Source organism: Babylonia areolata, chromosome 23 (genome assembly GCF_041734735.1).
Source record: "Babylonia areolata isolate BAREFJ2019XMU chromosome 23, ASM4173473v1, whole genome shotgun sequence".
Lineage (NCBI taxonomy): Eukaryota > Metazoa > Mollusca > Gastropoda > Neogastropoda > Buccinidae > Babylonia > Babylonia areolata.
In genome coordinates, this window is record NC_134898.1 from 3991827 (window position 1) to 3999326 (window position 7500).

Sequence of the window (7500 nt, forward strand, 5' to 3'; positions counted from 1 at the left end):
CTCTCCTCCCGAAACCTGGAGGGGGTCAGGCTGGTGTTCTCCTGACCCACTCCCGGGAGGGTCACTACCTTGTCGTGGTCGGGAGGCTTAGTGGCCAGTGATCGAGCGAGCTATGTCGGCGGGGGCATCAGTGCTTCTTGGGGTTTGGTGCTCTGGTCCCAGGTCTTAATTGACAGCCTACATAGCCATCGTAGCTGTTAGGGCTGAATAAGTGGTGGTTTTGTACTGATGCCCCTGATAGGGCTTCCCATGCCGAACAGGTCGTGAGTGAGGCCCAAACTAAACGTGACCCACTGTCCCTTTCGCTATTCTTTGTTCTTCTTTTTACCGCCTCTTTTCTGTCCTCAGCTCCCCATCAAGCCTTCTTTTCCACATTCTTTTTTTCTCTGCGGCCTCCTTTAGGCCCGCCGTGTTTGCCGTGCGGCGCGACCTGTGATGGAGGGGAATGAGATCCTGGGGATTGAGAGAGCACGCTGCTCTCAACACATCCCTTTGGCTCGGACCTCTCCTAAGACAGGCGGCACACATTGGCCCGTGTGTGTCAATCGGCTACCCCTTCGTGGGGCTGGGTCAAGACTGGCAGTTTAGTGGCTGACGAAGGTAACCCCCGTAGTGCTCGGCTCTCTGTCCCCGGGAGCTGGGCATGATCGGGGGGGAGCACGTTGGAGCTGGGCTGCTGGTTGTATATCCCTCCCGAAACCTGGAAGGGGTCAAGCTGGTGTTCCCTTGACCCTGGCCCCTAAGTTGGACCCCATGGTGGGTGGGTAAGGGAGGGATGAATTCACATTTTTCTTTCAACATGAATCCTAAACAAATACACCCCCCCAAACTCGGAAAAAGACGACGACAGGGAACGGACGACTCAGACTCTGAGTCGGAGGTCGTCGAGACCTCTGGTTTTTGGCCATCATGGCTAGTGATGGAGGGCGCTGATGACGACAAGCCCTTGTCAGCTCTCAGCCCCTTCGCTGTCCAGAAGGGCTTTCAGTGCCTGGCAGGATCGCTCAGATCCATCAAGAGGCTGAGGAGCGGAGCGTTTTTAGTACAGACAGAATCCAAAAGACAGACACAGCTCCTTCTGAAGGCGACCACTTTCGTGGATAGGGCGGTGAAGATTTCCCCTCACAAAGGTCTCAACTGCTCTAAGGGAGTCATCAGATGCCCGGAGTTGAAAGGTGTGTCTGAGGCCGAGATCAAGAGCGAACTGTCCTCTCAGGGAGTGACCGATGTGTACAGGGTGACGGTGAGGAAGGGGTCGGACAGAGTCCCGACCAACACTTTCTTCCTCACCTTCTGCTGCCCGGATGTCCCCAAGGACATTCGGGTCGGATACCTGCTAGTTAATGTCAGCCTGTACGTACCGTCCCCTCTGAGATGCTTTAAGTGTCAGAAATTCGGACACGTGAGAGACAGATGTAAGGAGGAAGAGGCGTGTGGCACCTGTTCGAAGGCGGCGCACCAGGGCGATTGCGTCAGTGCAGCCCTGTGTGCGAACTGCGGAGGTGGCCACCCGTCCTCATCGAAGGACTGCCCCGCCTGGAAGAAAGAAAAACAAATTCAGAAAGTCAAGACAGAACAGAAAATTTCCTTCTTTGAGGCAAGGAAACAGGTGGAGGCCGCGTCGCCTAGGATGTCGTATGCCTCTGTCGTCAGATCCGGGACGGTGGACGTCGCAGTCCAGACGACGTCCACAGGAACGCAGACGGACGACTTAACCGCCTCGTCGGAACCGTCGGCCTTGGGTGGAGGCGCTGTGTCCACCCCTTCCCATCCTGCGCGGCAGTCCTCAGGGGCTGCTGGGCGGGAGAGAAAAGCCTCGGGCGGAGGCACGTTGTCCGCCTCCCGCCCCACCCCACCCCCTGGGCCCCCTCGCCCCGCCTCTCGTCTGCCTGGCCCTCGGGCTGGCGGAAGTGGCCGGAAGCCCCCCGCACCTCCAAAACTCAAGGAGGGGAGGGCTGCGGCCACGGCGGGATCGGGAGGGGCCGAGGTGGTGGATATTCCGACCCGGTCTGAACCCGAAAAATTTATGTCAAAGAACAAATATTCCATCCTGGCGGACCTTGAGCCACCGCAAGTGGAGGAGCAGGGGGTAGCGATGGAATAGGCTGCTGCTTTATTTTTTTTTTAAAACAACCTTTTTAATGGCAGTGATCCACTGGAATATCCGGGGATTCTATGCCAACTTCCAGGAACTCCAGCTGCTTTGTCGTGCTTTGAAACCTTCAGTGCTGGCACTGCAGGAGACTCTGCAAAGAGATGGCAAGGTTTTATCTCTCTCTGGTTTTAACTCCGTTTTTAAACCCGCTCAACCGAAGCAAGAGGGGTTGACGGGAGGTGTCGCTCTTTTTATTCGAAAGTCCCTTTTATACAGTACAGTTCTTTTAAGCACCCCTTTACAGGCGGTGGCAGTCAGAGTCACGCTCGAGAAAACCATCACTGTCTGCTCTCTCTACCTTCCCCCTTCCGTCCGTGTTCTGAGGCAGGACCTCATGAACCTGGTCGACCAGCTCCCACGTCCGTTTTTACTGTTGGGCGACTTCAACGGACACTCCCCGCTCTGGGGAAGTGAGATGACATCAGCCCGAGGTCTTCTCTTAGAAAACCTTCTCTCTGACATGGACTTGTGTTGTCTTAACGACAAGTCTCCCACTTACCTGCATCTGTCCTCTGGAAAGCTCTCGTGTTTAGATCTGTCGGTCTGCGATCCATCGTTGGTCCTGGACTACGAGTGGAAAGTGCACGACGATCTGCACGGGAGTGACCACTTTCCTGTCATCCTCCGCCCCACAGATGGAGAAGGTGACTCTCTGCCTGACCGCCTGTACTACGACAAAGCAGACTGGAGTTTTTTTACCACCAAGATAAGAGCTGAGCTGCAGGAAGAAACAGTATTGAAAAGCAAGGACCCTGCTGACGCTCTGACTCGGATCGTTTTAGATTGCGCCAAAGCAGCAGTCCCATCGTCTACCTCCAAGCCTCGGGTCCCTAGAACGCCCTGGTTCAACGCGGAATGTCGGGAGGCCCGCAAGTCTCGGAAGAGAGCGCAGCGACGCGTCTTTCGGAGACCGGAGTCCGATAGCGTTCGAACCCATCAACAGCTGAGGGCGAAAGCCAGGTATGTTTTTAAAAAGAGCCAGAGGAAGTCTTGGAGAGATTTCTGCTCTTCCTTAACCTCCAACACACCCAAGAAGAAAGTGTGGAGGGTTTTAAAAAGAATTAAGGGCAAAAACGCATGCCCGACCTTCCACCATCTTAAACTTTCAGACGCTCTGGTCACAGAGAAGAAAGCAGTTGCCAATTTGCTTGCCTCCACAATAGAACAGAACTCGAGATCTGCTAACAAATCTGCTCGCTTTCTTAAAACCAAAAACCTGTCAGAAAAAACACCATGTAACTTCTTTTCCGACAACACAGAGAATTACAACCTTCCTTTCACAATGAACGAACTTAAATCTGCCCTTCAGACCTGTACGGATTCCTGTCCAGGAATGGACGAAGTCCATTATAAACTCCTAAAGCACCTTCCCCAAACCTGTCTGGACACCCTGCTTAAAGTTTATAACCACATCTGGGTCACAGGCTTCTTCCCACCCTCCTGGCGGAAAGCCCTCATAATCCCGCTGCCGAAACCGGGAAAAGACCCCTCGAACCCCTCCAACTACCGCCCAATTGCACTGACCAGCTGCGTCTGCAAACTGATGGAGAAGATGGTCAACGGTAGACTGATGTGGAAACTAGAGACCGACGGCCTTCTGGCGAAGGAACAGTGCGGTTTCCGCAAGCATCGCTCTACCGTTGACCATCTGGTTCGTCTGGAAACCACGATAAGAAATGCTTTCGTCAACAAACAACATGTGGTGGCCATATTTTTTGACCTGGAGAAAGCTTACGATACCACGTGGAAATTTGGTATTCTTTCCGACTTGCACAAGCTCGGCTTCCGAGGACACCTGCCTCAGTTTATCCACAATTTTTTACAAGACAGACAATTCCAGGTGAGAGTCGGCACCACCCTGTCCGACATTCACGAGCAGGAGCTGGGTGTCCCGCAGGGGAGCATCCTGTCGCCTGCTCTGTTCAGTATCAAAATTAATGACATCGTTCAATCCGTTCAGAAAGGATCAGACAGCTCGCTGTTCGTGGATGATTTTGCTTTATATGCAACCGGCAGCACGTACGCCAGCATCCAGCGACGGCTTCAGCTCTGCGTCAACAAAATCCAGTGTTGGGCAGAGGAGAATGGCTTCACATTTTCGTCCTCCAAAACTGAATGCATCCACTTTCATAATTTTCGCCAATTCTATCAGGACCCTGAAATCCGTCTGGGAACATCCACCATCCCGGCGGTCAAGGAAGCCAGATTTCTAGGGGTCGTCTTCGATCAGAAGCTGAATTTTCTCAGCCACATTAAACAGCTGAAAATATCTTGCCTAAAAGCCCTGAACATCATCCGAGTTGTGGCACACACGAACTGGGGTGCTGATAAGAGGACTCTCTTGCACCTCTACAGAGCCCTGGTCCGGTCCAAACTGGATTATGGAAGTGTTGTATACGGCTCGGCCAGACCGTCCTACCTGAAACTGTTGGACCCTGTACACCACCAAGGGCTCCGTCTCAGCTTGGGTGCTTTCCGCACCACCCCTGTGCACAGCCTGTATGCAGAGGCGGGGGAACCGCCTCTTTCCAACCGCAGACTGAAGCTGACCCTGAACTATTATTTGAAATTGTTTTCGGAACCTACAAACCCTGCTTACGATGCTGTATTCAACAACCCTTTCGATAAGAAATTTACAGACAACCCAAACTGCATACCTCCTCTCGGACTCCGCATTCAGCCGCACTTGGAAAATGCCGATCTGGATGTCGGTGGCATCTCAGATTTCTCTAAGTTCCCTGACAGCCCCCCGTGGACCTTTACAACACCTGAGGTCCGATTTGATCTGGCCTCGTACCGTAAGGACACCACCAGTTCTCTGGCCTACAGAACCTACTTTTCGGAACTGTGCCACAAATTCCCCACCTTTCAAGGCATCTTCACTGACGGTTCCAAGTCAGAGGACGGAGTCGCCGCATCTGCGTTCTGTCCCGCCTTTCCTGACCGGCCCTCAACAGAACACATCCTGTCTGACAGCTCGGTATACACCGCGGAACTGACTGCACTGGTCCTGGGGTTAAAAATGGTTCTCTCTTCCAAACAGAAGAGATTCATGATCTTTTCCGACTCCTTATCAGCCCTGGAGGCGATCGCCTGCAGGAATATCACTCATCCCAAACTGCTGGAATTTTATGAAACTTTTACTCTCGCAACGAAGAAAGGATACGAGGTTGTGTTGGCCTGGGTTCCCGGACATGTTGGCATTCGTGGTAACGAAAGGGCGGACCTGCTGGCCAGGAACGCTGTAAAGAAAGAATTGTCCAGATCCTTGGTACCCTATACAGACATGAAGCGGAAGGTCAATTCTTACGTTAAAGATCTTTGGCAAGAGAAATGGAACACCCAGATAGACAACAAGCTCTTCCAGATCCGTCCGGACCTGGGGGAGACCCTCCCTTCGGGGGTGAAGAACAGAAAGGAGGAATCTGTGCTGTGCAGACTGCGTACGGGGCACACTTTTTTTACTCATTCTTACTTGTTGAAGGGGGAGGAGGCCCCTCGATGCGTTCCCTGTGACGAGCCTCTCACCGTGAAACACGTGCTCCTTGACTGTTGGGATCTGCATGACGTTAGACGCAGACATTACACGGCGGTTTCTTTGAAGACTTTGTTTCGTGATGTCCCTCCGTGGGCGCTGATGGACTTCTTAAAAGAAGTGAACCTTTTTAACCAGATTTGAAGGTTTTAAACTATGGAAGTTTTTTTTTTAAACTTTGGAGTGGAAAGTTTGAAGTGGTGACTCGTTTTAATTGGTTGTTTTTTTAGCCTTGTAGTAGTAATTGACGCGGCGATAGCCTTGAGATGGCCTTAGTGGTCGGCGAGGCTCTAAGCACCATAATTTCATTTCATTTCATTTCTCTCTCCCTCTCTCTCCCCCTCTCTCTCCCCCCCTCTCTCTCTCCCTCTCCCTCCCTCCCTCTCTCTCTCTCTCCCCCCTCTCTCTTTCTCTCCCTCCCTCTCTCTCTCTCCCCCCCTCTCTCTCCCCCTCTCTCTCCCCTTCTCTCTCTCTCCCTCCCCCCCCTCTCTCTCTCTCTCTCCCTCTCTCTCTCTCTCCCTCCCTCTCTCGTTCTCTCCCCCCTCTCTCTCCCCCTCTCTCTCCCCTTCTCTCTCTCTCCCTCTCCCTCCCTCCCTCTCTCTCTCTCTCCCCCCTCTCTCTTTCTCTCCATCCCTCTCTCTCTCTCCCCCCTCTCTCTCCCCCTCTCTCTCCCCTTCTCTCTCTCTCTCCCCCCTCTCTCTCCCTCTCTCTCAGACACCACTTTGTGGGTGTGGGTGTCACCATCTTACTGTGTCTACATGTCACTAGCCTCTGTTAGATCTTGCCGCCTTCGACGTGGGGTCTGTCGACTTTCCACTTGGCTGTCACCTGCACAAAGCGTGTGTTTGTCAACGTGGGTGTAAGAATGCCAGTGGGATGTCCGCGTGTCATAGTCTGATCCTTAACTCTCTCCATACGAACGGCAAAAGAGACGACGTTTACAGCGTTTCTCCCCAATTACCACCATTCAAAATATTACAAGCGGAAGGCTCTTAACACTGAAGACTGAGGTGAATGTTGACAAAGATACCACAATTCTGACAACAGAAGCTAAAGGTTGGATCATTGAGACACCCACTGGACATCCGAGGGGTCTGTGTAGAGGAGAAGAGAGGACTGGCCGTACTGAGTGAGTTAATCCGTCACTGCATCGTTTATTTGTATTCTTTTTTTATCACAGATTTCTCTGTGTGAAATTCGGGCTGCTCTCCTCAGGGAGAGCGCGTCGATACACTACAGCGCCACCTTTTTTTTCTTTTTCTTTTTTTTCCTTACGTGCAGTTTTATTTGTTTTTTTCTTATCGAAGTGGACTTTTCTACAGAATTTTCCCAGGAACAACCCTTTTGTTGCCGTGGGTTCTTTTACGTGCGCTAAGTGCATGCTGCACACGGGACCTCGGTTTATCGTCTCATCCGAATGACTAGCGCCCAGACCACCCCTCAAGGTCTAGTGGAGGGGGTGAAAATATCAGCGGCTGAGCCGTGATTCAAACCAGCGCGCTCAGATTCTCTCGCTTCCTAGGCGGACGCGTTACCTCCAGGCCATCACTCCACCTCTTCGGTTCTCTCCAACCTTCTTCAGACCACGTGTTCTGATCCAACCTTCTTCAGACCATGTGTTCTGATCCAACCTTCTTCAGACCACGTGTTCCTCTTCAACCTTCTTCAGACCATGTGTTCTGATCCAACCTTCTTCAGACCACGTGTTCCTCTTCAACCTTCTTCAGACCACGTGTTCCTCTTCAGCCTTCTTCAGACCACGTGTTCCTCTTCAGCCTTCTTCAGACCACGTGTTCCTCTTCAACCTTCT